Genomic DNA, 17,812 nt, shown 5'->3' with positions numbered 1-17,812 from the left:
TATACGCTGAACTCTGTTGTTTACGTATACGTAGAAGCGCCTTGACTGGTTGAATATGTAGCCCAGGACAACCTTGCTGTCTGTGTAAAAGATGACGGAGTTGAGTGGGAGGTCTATTTCTTCACTTATTACCTCTGCAATTTCAACAGCCATGACCGCTGCGCACAGTTCAAGCCTGGGGATTGTGAGTTTGGGCTGAGGGGCGAGCCGCGCTTTACCCATGACGAAACCCAGTTCTACTGTCCCTTTGGTGCTGGTGACTCTCAGGTAGGCAACGGCAGATATGGCTTTGACAGATGCATCAGAAAAGACGCGTAGTTCAATGCTTTGTATCTCAGAGGGGGGAATGGAAAAGTATGTGCGGGGCACATGAATGCTGCTGAGATGGCTCAGTGAGCTTCGCCACTCTGTCCATTTCTCATGCATTTCCTCAGGGAGGGGTGAGTCCCAGTCCGAGGCCTGTGCTGACAGCTCTCTTAACAATAGCTGGCCCTGGATAGTCACTGGTGCCAAGAACCCCAATGGGTCGAAGAGGCTGTTCACCATTGAAAGTACGCCCCTGCGTGTGTAAGGGCTTTCGTCCTGAGGAACATGAAAGGTAAGGTGGTCTGACATGAGGCTCCATTTCACCCCAAGGCTTCGCTGATCTGGTAAGTCATCTACAAACAGGTCAAGATCCTGGATGTCTTTGGCGCGATCTTTGACTGGAAATGCATCCATCACATCGGCTTTGTTGGAGGCTACCTTGTGGAGCCGGAGGTTGGAGGCTGCCAGCATCTTCTGTGTTCTTTTGAGTAGATCGACTGCTTGCTCCACGGTGGAGACGGACTTGAGGACATCATCCACATAGAAATCTTGATCAGTGAGGTGCCGCACATCACTGCCATGCAGTTCTTCTCCCTGGCGGGCAGCTCTTCGTAATCCATAGATGGCCACAGCAGGAGAGGGACTGTTTCCGAAGACATGCACCCTCATTCTGTAGTCCACCACCTCTTTACTCAGGTCATTATCTCTGTGCCAGAGAAAGCGTAGAACATCCCTGCAGTCTTCTCGGACGAGAAAACAATGAAACATTTGTTGTATGTCAGCTGTGAATGCAACTGAGTTCTTCCTGAACCTTATAGGAACCCCTAGCAGGCTATTGTTCATGTTCGGCCCAGAGAGCAGCACGTTGTTGAGTGACTTGCCTTCAAACTGTGCACTCGAATCAAACACCACACGGATCTGTGAGGGATTTTGTGGGTGGTAGACACCAAAAAAGGGCAGGTACCAATACTCCTTCCCGTCTTGCATTGGAGGAGCAAGCTCTGCGTGGTGGCTGTCCAGCATTTTTTGCATAAAGTCCATAAAATGAGATTTCATCTCTGGATTTTTGTTGAGTGTTCGGTGCAGAGACTTCAGCCGACCCATGGCATATTGGCGGTTATTAGGCAGACACATCCTGGGCTGGCGGAACGGTAGCGGGGCCACCCAACTGTTAGCCGAATCCTGGAAGAATTCATTTTCCATTGTTTCAAGGAATAGGAGATCTTCCATTGATGGCGCAAGCTTGTGATCATCCTTGGTTTGCTGGAAAACCGATAGGCCCAGGTTGTCACTGTATGTCACATGGCTGACAGGCTGGGGCTGATTAGGGGAACAGATTTTCTCCTTTACCTTCAAGTGGTTCTCACATGGGGGAAAGTGGCTTGGCCTGCCATTTTCAAGGATGTATGTTTTCATGCTGGTGACTTCGGGAGACCGATGTGTGCTGCCCAGGCACACATCGCCAACTATGACCCATCCTAAGTCCAGCCTCTGTGCATAGGGTGCATCATGTGGTCCGTTGATCTGTTTACGCACCTTGTGCGCTCTCAGCATGTCCCTGCCCAGAAGCAGCAGGATCTCAGCATTCATGTCCACTTCTGGTATTTCATTGGCTATAGCTCTGAGGTGAGGGTGGCTGTGCGCGGCGGCTTGAGTGGGGATTTCGTCTCTGTTGTTGGGAATCATGTTACACTCCAGGAGTGTGGGCAGAGTTAGGCTGATGTCACCATCTGCAGGTTCGATGACGAAGCCTGTAGCTCCGCGGCCGGACGTGTCACCAACACCAGAGCAGGTTTTTAGAGTGTAAGAGTATGTGGGCCCGCCTACATGGAAGATATCAAAAAACTCTGAGCGTGCCAGCGACCTATTGCTTTGGTCATCCAGCATGGCGTACATCCTTTTGCCCTGGTTGTGGCAGTCTGCCGGGTAGACCGTCACAAGACATATCTTGGAGCATGATTTGCCATTGAAGCCTTCCCCACATACCTCCGTGCATTTGGAAACCACAGCAGTTTCTGATGCTTCATCGCTCTCCCCGCCATTCTCTGATGGGGGTGGAGAGGTCTTGGAGACCCACGGAGCTGGGCCTGGGTGCAGCGCTGTTGGGTGTCTATGGCTGTCACACTCAGCTCATTTGATGGCTGCCTCACAGTCTCGGGCTACATGCTTATTTGATGCGCAGCATTTAAAACATATGTTATTCTCCTTTAGTATTCTCTTTCGTTCATCCATTAGCTTTTCCCTGAAGCCGCGGCACACTTGCAGGGAGTGTGGTTTTTGATGCATAGGGCATTGCTTCTCTGGGTCTTCGGCAGTGGATGCGGAGTCGGAGTGTGCAACGTCAGTTTTATGCACAGAAACTGTCCTTCGGCTGCTTTCACTGAACTTATCTTTCCTGACTGCTGTACTTAAGAGAGGAAGACTAAAGCTTGGGTCGTTGCGTGCCTTTGCTTGCCTGTGTACAAACTGTAAAAAGAATTCAAATGGAGAATAAGGGACCCTGAATTCTTGTTTGTATCGGGAGCCTTCCATTACCCACTTGTCCTGGAGCGTGTATGGCAGTTTCTCCACTATTGGGTTTATGCCCCTTGCTGTGTCGAGATAGGATAGGCCAGGTAAGTATCCTTCACGTTTTGCAGAATGAATCTCTAACAGCAAATCAGACAGTTCCCTAAGTTTATGATGCTCCTTGTTTGATATTTTGGGGAATTGATCGAGTTTAGTGAAGAGAGCGCCCTCTATAGCTTCAGGTGAGCCATACATCTCCTCTAGTCTCTCCCACACAAGCCATAAGCCTGCTGCTTAATCTCTCACATTCACTGATCTAATACGCCTTGCATGTACTGCAGATTCTGGGCCTAGCCATCTTATTAATAAATCCATCTCTTCTCCTGCTGTAAGATCTAGGCTGTCAATGGTGTTCAGGAATGAGCTCTTCCAGGATAAGTAATTTCCTGGCTTATCATCAAACCTGGTTAGTCCTGATGACACTAGCTGACTTCGTGCTAGGTACCTCGCTAAGTCAGATGTGGCTGTGTCGCTGGGGCAGTGTGCAGCCCTGGATGTGGTGGGGCTGTGGTCGTTGTGCCTGTGTGTGTAAACTGGTATGCCTGGCCTGAAATGGCTGTAGTCAGCGTGTCTGGATGTGTGAGCAGGTAAGCCCGACCTGAGTGGGCTGTGGTGAGCATGCCCGGACGTGTGAGCAGGTAAGCCTGACCTGAGTGGACCGTGGTCAGCGTTCCTGGATGTGTGAGCAGGTAAGCCTGACCTGAGTGCGCTGTGGTCAGCGTGCCTGGATGTGTGAGCAGGTAAGCCTGACCTGAGCACGCTTTGTTCAGCACACCGGGGTGTGTGAGCAGGTAAGCCTGACCTGAGCGCGCTTTGTTCAGCACGCCGGGGTGTGTGAGCAGGTAAGCCTGCATGCGGCTGGGTACTCATCGGCTCAATACACATTTGTGTATTCACACGAACATCGCCCACATGGGGGTTACCATCTGCGAAATGGTCACATTGCTGATGGTGATCAGGAGTTGGGAGTTCACCTTCCTTATCTCCACATACAGATACATAAGCACTGGGATTGAGGGGTATTTGCTCCTCACATGAGTGTAAATCTTCGAGTGAATGTGAGCTGCCACTGAGATGGCTGTGTCTTTCTACATATTCCTCAGTACGCCGTTCTGCACTTTGCCTGGGCGGTAACTCTGGTCCACGACTGCGGCACTCATCTTCAAAGTCTATGGCTGCAGCCTCCATTACTGCTGCTTCAGCCATGGCAGCTTCTGCCTCTTTCTCCCTTTCTAAGGCGATGAGTGTTGCATCAAGACGGGCTTTTTCCATCTTTAATTCAATCTCTTTACGTGAATAAGCAGCTCTTGCATGCGCAGCTTGGGCTCTGGCACGTGCTGTGGCTGCTGCCAATGCAACTTTACATGAAGCACTACTCATATGGGAATCTGATGATCTGACTGATGCATTTGCTCTGTCCATGGCTACTATGGATGTGTTTTACCTCAATCCTTCCTAGTGACATTGCAGTTGTCGTACTGGTTCGGGCTGCCAGCACAATACTGCAGTTTGGTCATCAGTAGCTCTTCACAAGTCTCTCTTTTCACTGTACTGGCTTCACAGAATGTCCTAATTCAGCTATCCAGCAAGCTAAACAACTCCACACAATAAGTCCGGGACACCGAGGGTGAAGTTGACTCTTTATATGGAAAATTGTGAAACTGAAACACAGATACATGCACCAGTCAATAAAAGAAATATGAATCTTCCAAATAAAAGGTTTGGCTCAGGTGCAATCGATACAAGAGCTAACAGAAGCTAACAGGGTAAATACACTGGTATAGCTAACTCTGGCTGGAAATCATAATGCTCAAAGATAATCTTAATCTAATTTCACAGGCACAAACATCACAACTTCATCTCATCTTTACTATGATTTACTTACAGAGAATGCCTTTGAACAACTACACAGAAGGGGGAGCACAACAACAAACTTCCATGCTGCTTATAACCATGCTGTCTAACTTTTTCTTCTTCTCCTCTCTACAGATTTCCTGCAGCTACAGTGTGGGGTGTAAACAATAGGCAAAATAAAAGTCTCTGCATACTTTAACATAAGAACTGCTGGTAGGGCCAGAACAAATTCTGTAAAGCTGCTTTGCGTCAATGTTTATTGTTAAAAGCGCTATACAAATAAACTTGACTTGACTTGACTTGACGGTCATTTTGTGCATGACTGCCACCAAAAAGGGGTACCTCAATGGTGCAGCTACCATAGGAGTTCAACACACAGTGACAAGACATGCCGGAGAAAGGACAAGCACAAAGATGAAGCAAAACAAACTGCAGAAAGGCAAGAAGAACATGATAAAGAACAAAAAATTGTGTTCAAGGTCAGACAAATGCTTCTCCCAGACAATATTAAAAGAAATGGGCTAATGATGGATTGTAGAGCAACATCCCACATCATCACAGAGAGAAGCAATTTCACAAAATTTGATGAGAGTTTCAATCCAAAGTCACACTACATGGAGCTGGCAGATGGAACCAGGATGAACAACGTAGCATTAAAGTGAGGCAATGCAGAGGTGTTACTGCTGGACGTGAAGGGGAAATGTGTCAGGGTCATGCTAAAGAAGGCCTTGTTCATACTATCATACCCACAAAGCATCATCTCCATAAAAGTTACCACAACTGACAGAGCGAGGGTGATCTTCCAAGAGGGACAGAATGAACTGATACACAAGGATGGAAGTGTGTTCCACATAGAAGAGCACAAGAGACTGTACTACCTAAAAACGGTAAATAACCACAAATAATTTGTTGATACATCAGTTAATGATATGATGAGCTGAGACAAAGTAAGCCTAACTTGTGATGTTAAAACATGACATGATCTCATGGGACACTGTAGTGTTGATGATGTGTTGGAATTACCTAAAATGGTAGAGGGTATGGAAATCACTGGAAATACTAAACTAGACTAATGTTTGTACTGACGGAAAGTTCATCAACAGCAGAAACAACTGATACAAAAGCTGGTGAGGCCCTAGAGTTAGTACACACTGACTTAGCAGGCCCCATTGAACCAACTTCTCAAGAAGCATATAAGTATGCAATCTCATTGACAAATGACTTTTCAGGGGCAGTACCTGTTTACTTTCTTAAGAACCAGAGTAACACAACTCCAGCGACAGAAACGTTCCTTGCAGACAGTGCACCATACAGTAGAGTCAAATGGCACAGAATACACAGGCAATGCATTTCAGTCACTTTTACGAGAAAAAGACATAAGACATCTCCTTACTCCCCTCATCAAAATGGTACAGCTGAGAGACAATGGTGAACCATCTTTGAAATGGAAGGTGCCTGCTAATAGAGAAGGAATTACCTAAGATTCTGTGGCCTTATGCTGTCCAAACTGCAGCTCACATTTGAAACAGATGCTATAGTGACAAGATTCAAAATACGCCATACTTCATGTTGACAGGATTACTGTGTGTATAGAAAGCAAATTGAAAATGAGACAATCATAGTGATCATCTGGGTAGATGGCTTAATCATTGCAGCAAGTAGTGAGGATCAGCTTAACAGGTTTAAAGAAATAATGAAGTCCCAATTTAACATGAAGGATCTTGGGAAAATATACTTTTTGGGCATTCACTTTAATGAATCAGAAAAGGTACATCCTCAAAATGCTTGAAAAGTTTGGAATGCCAAACTGTAAACCAAGAGCTACCCCAAGTGAGTTAAAAGTGGAGTGTAACAGAAATGAGGATGAAAACAACAATGACATTGAGAACCCCAAAGAACACTGCAAAATTGTTGGGAGCCTGATCTATGCAATGACTTGTACAAGACCAGATATTAGCTGGATTGTTAGTAAACTGTCAAACTCTAGCAAAGCCTAAAACACATGACTTAGTGGCTGCTAAACATGTTCAAAGATACCTGAAAGGTACTGCTGATTATGAGTTATGTTTCAAGAAAACAGATGAAGCTTTGAGTTTACAGACATCCCAAGTCTCCCGCATATTGATAGCAGCCCCCTGATGCCAGCAAATTACATACAATCACACGGAATCTAGAGCAAGCGAGCAAACATCATCCCAAACCTATCAACCAGTCAGTCAGTGCATAGAGCATGAAGAGCAGCAGCTGCTCCAGCCATTTTCTGGAACCCAGGAAATTAATACATGGTACAAATCATCGGTGGGTTTTTTTGTTTGTTTTTTAAACTGATTTGGGGTTCAACTTTCACAGTTATGATAAAGCAGTGTCTCTTTGTAATTGTCATCTTTGTAAGCTCACTTGCTAGGCACAAGGCTAAATAATGGCAATAAATTACTTTCACTTTACAGTGCTGGAGTGGCAGGATATTCACAGCGCGCCTTTTGGCGGATGCCGCCTGAATCGCGCAGATCCGATTTTTTTTTTTAGGGGGGGCGTTGGAGTGTCTGATTATAATTTCAAAGTAAATTCTGTATTAAAATTACTAAATAAGCAAATCCGTTACAGTCCATGAAACAGGAAGTATAAGGATGAGAAAAAAACAGCGCCAGTTTACGGAAGGGATGAGGGATCACAATGCAAGGTGTCAGTTTAGCAAGAGACTTTACTGAGAAACAGTCGGGAACCCAACAGCACACAACACCACCCGGTCTATATCTGGCTGGACAACTACGTCATAACAGGTAAACTCCCCAATAACATCCCACAACATCCCTGGCGCTACCCTCTTTTCCTTTACAACATAACCTCCCCCCGCCCATGACATACCACTACCCAAACAGTGTTAAACTACCCCCTCACACCCATCAATATTAACTGAAGAAGACATTACCAACAGTCATCAATAAAGCACATAACCAGCCAGTCTGTCAAGCTTGTGCCGCTGTCTCCCAGAGCGCCTGGGCGCGTTCTCTGGTGGCGGCACGATATCCTGCATGTCCTCAGGGGGTGCCAGCGTGTGAGTATCTTCGCACGGCGCCACTGAATCCTCTTGATTCTCATAATCATACGGCAGGCGAGGGACAGGAGGAGGCTCCGCGATAGCTGGGGGTATATCAGGGCCCTGTGGCGGAGGGTCCTCAGGCCCCCCATCAGATTCGTCCTCTGATGCTGGGCCACCAGTGGCTGGCGAATCCCAGGTAGCAGTCAATTCCTCCACCCTGTAGCAGTCGCTCAGCTTGACTCTATAGGAGGTGCAGCGTAACTGGGAGCCAGTAAACTTTTGAATATTGCACCATGCTCCGTCCACTGCAACAACCAGGTACCTGTCCCGGGCCTTGGACTTGTTACGATCCTCGTAGAGGTATACAAGGTCACCTACGTGCACAGGGACGGGCGCAGGCATACGACCAGAGGGCATCTTAGACCTCATGCTATGTGGGTGGTTGGAAATGCGCTGAGTGCTGTGACATGATGAGAACCTGGTCATCGACAGGCAACTGTCTGTGAGAAAACTGGTCCCTCTGGAACAACATCTCACGGGCGGACAGCCCGCGGGACCTCACCCTACTGTTCAAGCACGCGACGGCAAGGGACAGCAACAGGGGAGTGATAGCTCTGCAATTAGGCTCGATACATAGAATCTCCCCCTGAAGTTCCTGTATGGCTCTCTCAGTAACTGGGTTTTTGTTGACGTTCTTGGCACTCCCCACTTCGATAGCCAGCCTGTGCTTGATCAAAGTCTTATCTCCGGCCAGTGCGGCGAAGCCAGGTGCCGTGTCAGTTCTGATCACTGCCGAAGGGCCATCGAGAGGGCACAACCCCATGCATAAATGGAGTAAGGCCTCTCTGAGAGTCTCACGGTGCTCATCTTCGATGAGGCAGGCCACGGTGAATGATGTCACGCACTCACGGATAACGAGGATGCACTGCCGCTCACGCCTGAAAACATCTGCTGCGAAGGAAGAGCCCACAACCTCAGGAGGGTCACCGGTCATCTGATCACGCATGAACACCGGAGCTTTCCTCAAGGCCGCACACTGATGGCAGCCATTCGTTGCGCGTTGTACAGCAGAGTCCATGTCCAACGCATAAAAGTAGCGCTGTACAACTGTCTTCATCTGGGTGTACACTGGGTGTCCCAGAGAGATGTGAAGAGCAGTGAGTAAACCATCTAGGATGGGCCTGGGTACAATAATGCAGTCTGTAGAGGCGGCAAGGGGAGTGTGCTGGCGAACAACCAACAAGCCGTCTTTGGATAATGTAGCGACATGCAAATAACGCTTCACATCACGAACATTGGTGAGTTTCTTTGACGGCCGCGTCCCCTGCTGGAGATGGGCACACACTCTCCTGAGGTCCAAACACTCAGATTGTATAGCCAGCCACGCCGACCTGCTGGTGAAGGGCAGCTTCTGAGACCCTCCCATTATGTCATCCACAGTCACTTGGCACACGACAGTCTCAGCAGTGGAGCGGACAAAGGAGCATATCTGGCATACGGGACTGGTGCATTCAGGTGCATTGCGACTGGCAAAGTCGGATGGCAGAATGGCTGCGCCTGCTACATGCCATACTAGAACCTGAAAATGGCTGGCAGGGGACAGGAACGTTGTAACCCGTGGGCTCGCCGAGAACTCTCCTCTGCACAGCTTTTCAAAGGCTTGAACGCATGGTTTACTATCAGTTAACACACACATTTTCTGGGAGGACTGGATTATGTACGGTGCAAAGTGCTTCACAGCAGTTGCTATGGACAAGGCCTCCACCTCGCAAAGCAGCCAGGATATCTGATTCTTCCGCAACTTGGCACTAAAGTATCCAACAACTTTCACTGTATCCTTGTGAGTAACGTAGAGTGTTGCGCCCAGGCCAGGCTCCCTGACGGCGCCATCTGTGACAATCCATAACTGATCCTCAGGCCAGGGCAGAGTAATGGCATGGTGTGTAGACAGCATGCTCTGAGCCCGGCTAAAGGCACTCAGCAACTCATCTGTCCAGTGAATAGCGTCCTTAGAATTGCGCCCAGCAACAGCATCATCCAGAGGGGCAAGTATGTTTGCGCAGTCTTTGAGCACACGGGACAGCACCTTGTATGCCCCGATGAATGAGCGCAGCCCAGTCGTGTTCTTTGGCGCAGGACATGAGGCAAGTGTAGACACACGGTGTGGACTGGCTTGGATGGTCCCCTGGCACCACACCCAGCCCAGAATGGTGGTCTGAACTGGTGCAATAGTGGTCTTGGTGGCCGACAGGTGCAGTCTACATTGGCACAAAGCAGACAGCACTCTTCTCCATACTGCTACCAGGGCCTCAAGAGTGTCTGCTCCACAGTACAAGTCATCAGCTACCTTGGCAACCTGTCCTTGTTCGAGTAGTTCACCGAACACCCTACATGTCAGCTCCTCCAGCGCCGTCTCTGACCTCGGCATGCCCATGGCACTCCGCACATATACACATACGCCTTTAAATGGGGTGACGACGGCACAGTACTTCCATGAGTCTCTGGACAGTGGAATCTGGTAGAAGGCTTTTGTGAGGTCTGTCGCAATTATGTACTTCCACTGGGCTATCAGGCGAAGAGTGGAGTTGACATCTGGCATTAATGAGGGCTGAGGCTTACTGTACCGGCCAACTTCTGTGAACACCGTAACGAGGCGAAAGCCCCCATCCGACTTCTTGACAAGGAACGGATTGACGTACTCCACATTAATGTCAATGTCTTCCAGCTTTCTAAAGACCCCCATACCTTCCAGCATATCGAACTGAGCCTGAAGCTCCTGAAGCTGGCCCCTGGAGTACTGTGGCACCCTGCCTTTGCGCTGTGGGGGTTGGACTGGCCCCATATGCACTCTGGCTTGGAAAGGGCCAACAGCGCCGTTATACACCTTAAAATGTGGGTCAAACACCTCGTCAAACTCCTTGTGCAGTGCACAAAAGTTGTCTCTGATGTCTGAGGGCATTATATTATCTGGGTCCAGGTGCACGAGGCTAGAATGCAAAACAGAGTGGCGGAGCGGCGTGCTAGGTGACGTAGCTTTATGGGGTGGTGAGGCAGTTGCATTGCTAGTCGGGGGCACATATGTGGAACGTACTTGGCAGACATGGGCATTTTTGTGTACCACTAGTGGCTGACCAGTCAAGTTGGAGATGCGGATTTTCCCAGACACACTACGAACCATGGCGGGGGCAGGCCACTGGTGTACATCTGCCAATTCATATGAGGAGCCAATGTGAGGCTCGATTGCCAGCTCTTTGTCCAAATCACGCAGGTCAGGGGGTAGCTCGAACTCAATGTACTCTCCAGGCCACACTGTAGCTCTGGCCCAGGCACATATCACATGAGCGCGCCGCACGGCGTGTCTGTCTGTGGCCACTGGCTGTGCTCCGTAACTGTAGGTGCTCTACCCTAAACAAACCTGGTGCTTGGCAGGTCTGACAGAGACATCATTCCTTATCATAAAGGGGATGCCAGCTAAAATGTCCGAGTCAAGATTCTCCACAACAAGTACTTCAAAGTAAAGCTTCTGGTTATCTCTCTGAAAGTAAGTTCGTATCTCTCCCATGACCCTCAAGGGGGATGAGCCGTCTGCCTGGTGTGCAGATTGTGTACTACTTGTGACGGTGATGCCCAGTCTCATTGCACAGGAGGCCCTCATCATGTTGCCTGTTGCTCCACTATCAATGGTAAGCCACACAGACAGATGGTTGTGGAAGGCGTCAATGTAAGGGGACTGTTTTATTAGCACCTGCTGCACAAGAGAGGGCGCTGCTGCCTCGTCATCCTCAGAGCCATCTGACACATCACTCTGTTCACCTAGTACCTGGCGGGTCTTTGCCATGTACGACTTATCATGAGGAGGGAGAAAGGGGCACTTGCTGAGGAAATGGCTGTCAGGCCTCCTGGCCTCTTTGCACAGGGGGCATGATTTCTTTGGCCGGGCAGAGAAGCTCCTCCTCTTGGGAAGCTCAGACACAGCAGCACGCATCGCTCTAGCATCCTCAGAGGCCTGCACCTCATCCAGCAATGAGTCCAGGGCTTGTGAAATCTCTGGCTTTATGGACGCTAGTGTGCGCGACCTCAGTTCAGTGCCATACCGCTGTTTCACTAGCTTAGGCAAGTCAGTGTGTATCAGGCGAAGCCATGTGAGAACAACAAAATTTTCCAGAGAGGGGGAAAGTTCCTCATCTTCTGTCACAGCAACCCCCATATGGCTAATGCCAGAGTCTTTATGCAGCAAATTGTCCTCCATAAACGCCATTAAACATTGATATAAGTCCTCAGGTCTCTCATTGGGCTCTAACTTAATAGCAACAAAGTCAATGAAATGAGCCCCAGTACACTGAAAGCCATAATGCTGATGGATTGTCTGCCATATTTAGTCAACAGAAGTAGAGTTTTTCACAATTGAGTGACATGAGATCACAGGACAATAATTCGCTATTTGTCCGAGCATTAATTCAAGCATGCTTACTTTGCGCTCCTTAGTACAGCGCTGGGCGGCAGGAACAGACTCTGGATCATCCACAAATCCTCTGAATGGCGACGCTTGGGACTTCCTCTCCCACTGCACACCACTGACCAGGAAAGGAGCAAACTCATTGTCCAGGGACAGCGTGTACAAGAGATTCTGATGCCAATTCTCGAACGAGTTGACCATTTCTATCTTCGTTAGGCACCACTGCTTCGGTGCTCTGTGCAAAGCAGCCATGTTGACCTACTTTCACCCCGCGACTTGGAGATGGCGTTTATTATCCACCTGTGATCCCCTCGACCGGATAACGGAGCCCACACGGAGTTTACTCCATCTTTTTACTTCAGAACGTGAGTCCGAAAAGCACTGCCACCATGCCAGTTTACGGAAGGGATGAGGGATCACAACGCAAGGTGTCAATTTAGCAAGAGACTTTACTGAGAAACAGTCGGGAACCCAACAGCACACAACACCACCCGGTCTACAGTGGGGCAAAAAAGTATTTAGTCAGTCACCAATTGTGCAAGTTCTCCCACTTAAAAAGATGAGAGAGGCCTGTAATTTTCATCATAGATATACCTCAACTATGAGAGACAGAATGGGGGGAAAGAATCCAGGAAATCCCATTGTCTGATTTTTAAAGAATTTATTTGTAAATTATGGTGGAAAATAAGTATTTGGTCAATAACAAAAGTTCATCTCAATACTTTGTTATATACCCTTTGTTGGCAATGACAGAGGTCAAACGTTTTCTGTAAGTCTTCACAAGGTTTTCACACACTGTTGCTGGTATTTTGGCCCATTCCTCCATGCAGATCTCCTCTAGAGCAGTGATGTTTTGGGGCTGTCGCTGGGCAACACGGACTTTCAACTCCCTCCAAAGATTTTCTATGGGGTTGAGATCTGGAGACTGGCTAGGCCACTCCAGGATCTTGAAATGCTTCTTATGAAGCCACGCCTTCATTGCCCGGGCGGTGTGTTTGGGATCATTGTCATGCTGAAAGACCCAGCCCCGTTTCATCTTCAATGCCCTTGCTGATGGAAGGAGGTTTTCACTCAAAATCTCACGATACATGGCCCCATTCATTCTTTCCTTTACACGGATCAGTCGTCCTGGTCCCTTTGCAGAAAAACAGCCCCAAAGCATGATGTTTCCACCCCCATGCTTCACAGTAGGTATGGTGTTCTTTGGATGCAACTCAGCATTCTTTCTCCTCCAAACATGACAAGTTGAGTTTTTACCAAAAGTTATTTTGGTTTCATCTGACCATATGACATTCTCCCAATCCTCTTCTGGATCATCCAAATGCTCTTTAGCAAACTTCAGATGGGCCTGGACATGTACTGGCTTAAGCAGGGGTACACATCTGGCACTGCAGGATTTGAGTCCCTGGTGGCGTAGTGTGTTACTGATGGTAGCCTTTGTTACTTTGGTCCCAGCTCTCTGCAGGTCATTCACTAGGTCCCCCCATGTGGTTCTGGGATTTTTGCTCACCGTTCTTGTGATCATTTTGACCCCATGGGGTGAGATCTTGCATGGAGCCCCAGATCGAGGGAGATTATCAGTGGTCTTGTATGTCTTCCATTTTCTAATAATTGCTCCCACAGTTGATTTCTTCACACCAAGCTGCTTACCTATTGCAGATTCAGTCTTCCCAGCCTGGTGCAGGTCTACAATTTTGTTTCTGGTGTCCTTTGACAGCTCTTTGGTCTTGGCCATAGTGGAGTTTGGAGTGTGACTGTTTGAGGTTGTGGACAGGTGTCTTTTATACTGATAACAAGTTCAAACAGGTGCCATTAATACAGGTAACGAGTGGAGGACAGAGGAGCCTCTTAAAGAAGTTGTTACAGGTCTGTGAGAGCCAGAAATCTTGCTTGTTTGTAGGTGACCAAATACTTATTTTACCGAGGAATTTACCAATTAATTCATTAAAAATCCTACAATGTGATTTCCTGGATTCTTTCCCCCCATTCTGTCTCTCATAGTTGAAGTGTACCTATGATGAAAATTACAGGCCTCTCTCATCTGTTTAAATCAGAGAACTTGCACAATTGGTGGCTGACTAAATACTTTTTTGCTCCACTGTATATCCGGCTGGACAACTACGTCTTAACAGGTAAATTCCCCAATAACATCCCACAACATCCCTGGCGCAGTTTAAATCGGGAAGCTGCGCACATTTGCGCAGTCCTGCACACCACTCAGGCTGCACAAATGTGCGCAGCTTCCCGATTTAAACTGTTTTTTTCTCATCCTTATACTTCCTGTTTCATGGACTGTAACGGATTTGCTTATTTAGTAATTTTAATACAGAATTTACTTTGAGATTATAATCAGACACTCCAACGCCCCCCCTAAAAAAAAAAAATCGGATCTGCGCGATTCAGGCGGCATCCACCAAAAGGTGCTCTGTTTGCATCCCAAACACAAATCAAATCATACAGAATAGACCTAAAATGTTTTTCAAAAATTACCCTTGCGTGAGTGAAGTGACAAGTTTCAAATAGAAACGTGACAAACGAGCGATGTTAAGTGTACATTACAATGTAAACGTACACTCAGCGGTTCCAGTTAGGCATTCTCCAGAGATTGTTCACATGATGTTTTGGTTTCCAAAAACAAACTTAAACACAATTGATTGTTTATTTAAACAACTTACCACTTATAAAATGATTGGAGCAGACTTTGCTGTGTTTGGAAGGCTGATAATCCTTGTGGTTGATTCTCGCAAGCCATAGATTTCTCCTTTGTATGCTGAGTTTGTTTGCTTGCCTTCGTGCTCCCGTACAGTGGGAATTCCATAAAAGCTCCGCTTGACTTCATCATCTGACCTATTACGACAGCCGTGAATACAACAAGTTCGCACCATTGCTAGCTTTAAATAGTAGTAATGTAACTATAAATGTAAATAATATATAAATGAATGTAACTCGCATGCTACAATGTGTGCTCAGTGACCCGTACGGTATGCTAGCCCTCCAAGATGGCCGCCACCAGGGAATCCCCGACTCTGTGACGTCATGTGAAAACTCTCTTATAGATGTAAGTAGAGGTGTGTGTGTTGGGGGTCAGCACGCAATTACATTTATTTATTTTTTTACTAAAATCATCGTATCTCAGCAACCATAAAAGATTTTTTTCCAAAATTCCAAAACCTATAATCTTCTTGTGGTGTCGCTTTACAGAGAGCTGATTTTAAGGTGAATTGAACTTGTTTGAAATTTTAAGGTAAAGTCCCTACAATAATCACGGAATTGGCACGAAGGAAAAGGCCATTGCAAGATTAATTTATAATTTATCACTCTGTGATAAACTTCTACAAGACTCCTCCTACTCAAGCGAGTAGGACGCTTCTTTGCTTTGCTCCTGCTTTCTTAATCTTTATTTCTATACTTTACTTTCTCATTGACTTTCCACTATTTTATTCTCTTTTTTTATCTTTATAAGCTTTTAATTTAATTTTAATTTAATTTCCACCTTTTTTTTTTAAATGCCAGGAAGCAAAAAATCCTGCAGAAAATGCATGGAATTAGAACAGAGGATTTCTATTCTGGAATCAAAGATTAATGCTCTGCCAAAGACGGATGAATTAAAAGCGATATCTCAGGAAAGGAGTACTGAAACAGTGGCTGAGAATGCAGAGATTACGCTCCGACAGACTGAGGACATTGCAGACCAAGTGGAAGAATTCATAACTCAACCTGTAAGTACTGAAAACTGGCAAATGATGGGTGCTAAGCCAAAAAACAAAAACAGAAGAGTAATTACTTCAACACCAGCTCGTTCTACAAATTACAATAGGATCTACAATCCTATGGAAAATCCACAGCCTATAAGGCTTCAGAACAAATTTGAATGCCTCAGGGATGTGGAAGAGGATTTGTCAAGCGGACAAACACATAGTAAAAAGAGATCACACCAAGATCGAAGAGCTGTGAGAAGAGACAAAAAGCAGCTCGTAACACCACCTGATCCCACAACCCTTGTTCTTGGTGATTCCACTGTAAGACAATTAAAAGATTATGAGATGATTATTTGTTGTCTTCCAAATGCATCCATCTCTGACACCAAAGACAGCATTTTGAAACTCATGTCCGAGCATAAAACTATAAAACGTATCGTTGTACATGTGGGAGCGAATGATGTTTTCAGAGAACAGCTGTTTGTCCAAGATGATTTCAGAAAACTTTTTTCTGAGCTCTATAAGACTGGAATTCAATCTTTTATCAGTGGCCCACTCCCAGCGAGAGGAAGTTTTGCTTTTTCTCGACTCTTCAGTCTTAACACCTGGCTTGGAAAAACTTGTTCTTCATTTGGTATGAATTTCATAGACAATTTTAATCTTTTTTGGAATCGCAAAGAATTTTACAAGCCAAATAGCACTGAACTCAGCTGGATTGGAGCCAAAGTCTTAGCAGACCACTACAAACTTGCAATCTTTTCTCAGCCAGCACCGAGGAAAACAGTTGATAAGATGTCGCAGACTGACATAGTTACAAAGCCTAAACAATTATCTTTGCAAGTCGTCATCAAGGACACACAAACATCTGACTTGCAGGCCTCCCAACATTCAAGGACAGACGACTCCACTTCTCCTCGGATGGATTTCCCAAATAGCATGAAAAAACTGCTCCCAATGGCTACACTTTCCTTTTCCAGCCCAAATCTGTCACGACAAGCAGTGTATCCAGTACATCAAAATTGTGTTCATCCAGGACTTTCAGCTGGCTACAAATCTTTTTCACCATCCAAAAGATACAGGTCATCTCCAGTCCTTTCACCCTCAAACCAAATGGAACATTTAGAAAGTCTTGTTTGATGTAGTCTGGGTCCCTGCAAATGGATGTAGTGTTGAAAAAAGTTGGGACCCGATGTTGACACTATTCCTGTGTTGATAAGAAACAGAAAACATAGAGCACATTTAACCCTGGGGGTGAACCAATCTATTCTCCTTCCTGTTTTAAAACAGCATCAGAGTGCACAACCAAATATTGCTTCTAGAATTTCTGTAAAGCTAGCACTTCTGAACATTAGATCACTTTTAAACAAGTAATTTTTAATTAATGATCTTATTTGTAAACACAATCTTGATTTTTTTGCTTCTAACTGAAACCTGGCTGGATCAAGCAAATAGTGCTACCACCCTTATCGAAGCAGCTCCCCCAAATTTTAATTTTTTGGATGTTACCCGACAAGGGAAAGGTGGAGGGATCGCAAATATATTCAAAGTCTCTTTTCAATGTAAACAATCCTCACTTGGTGATTTTACGTCCTTTGAACACTTATGTGCACTTGTTACATGCTCTCCTAACATATTATTATTAACTATTTATAGGCCTCCGAGACATTCAGCCAAAGTCTTTCTTGAAGAGTTTGGTGAACTGTTATCAGTCATTTGCTTAGAGTTTGATTGTCTTATTATATCTGGGGATTTTAACTTGCATGTAGATAATATTGATAACATTTATGCCAAAGAACTATTTGCAATTATTGATAACTTTAACCTGGTACAACATGTACAGGGACCGACCCACTCTCGTGGTCATACTCTTGACCTCGTCATCATAAAGGG

General features: G+C 46.3%; 1 long non-coding RNA gene and 1 pseudogene across 1 annotated transcript; both read right to left on the bottom strand.

Annotated features, from left to right (window-relative positions):
• Positions 1-17,812, bottom strand: part of LOC132869036 (SEC14-like protein 1) — a 126,718-nt pseudogene that overhangs the window by 90,014 nt on the left and 18,892 nt on the right.
• On the bottom strand, positions 4,503-4,948 carry LOC132869235 (uncharacterized). The gene is made up of 2 exons (XR_009650925.1): positions 4,760-4,948; positions 4,503-4,535 (listed from the first exon to the last, which is right to left on the bottom strand). It is a non-coding gene; the product is annotated as an uncharacterized LOC132869235 (long non-coding RNA).

This window comes from Neoarius graeffei, chromosome 20, assembly GCF_027579695.1.
Source record: "Neoarius graeffei isolate fNeoGra1 chromosome 20, fNeoGra1.pri, whole genome shotgun sequence".
NCBI classification, from domain to species: Eukaryota; Metazoa; Chordata; class Actinopteri; order Siluriformes; family Ariidae; genus Neoarius; species Neoarius graeffei.
This window is presented reverse-complemented; position numbering and strand designations above follow the sequence as displayed.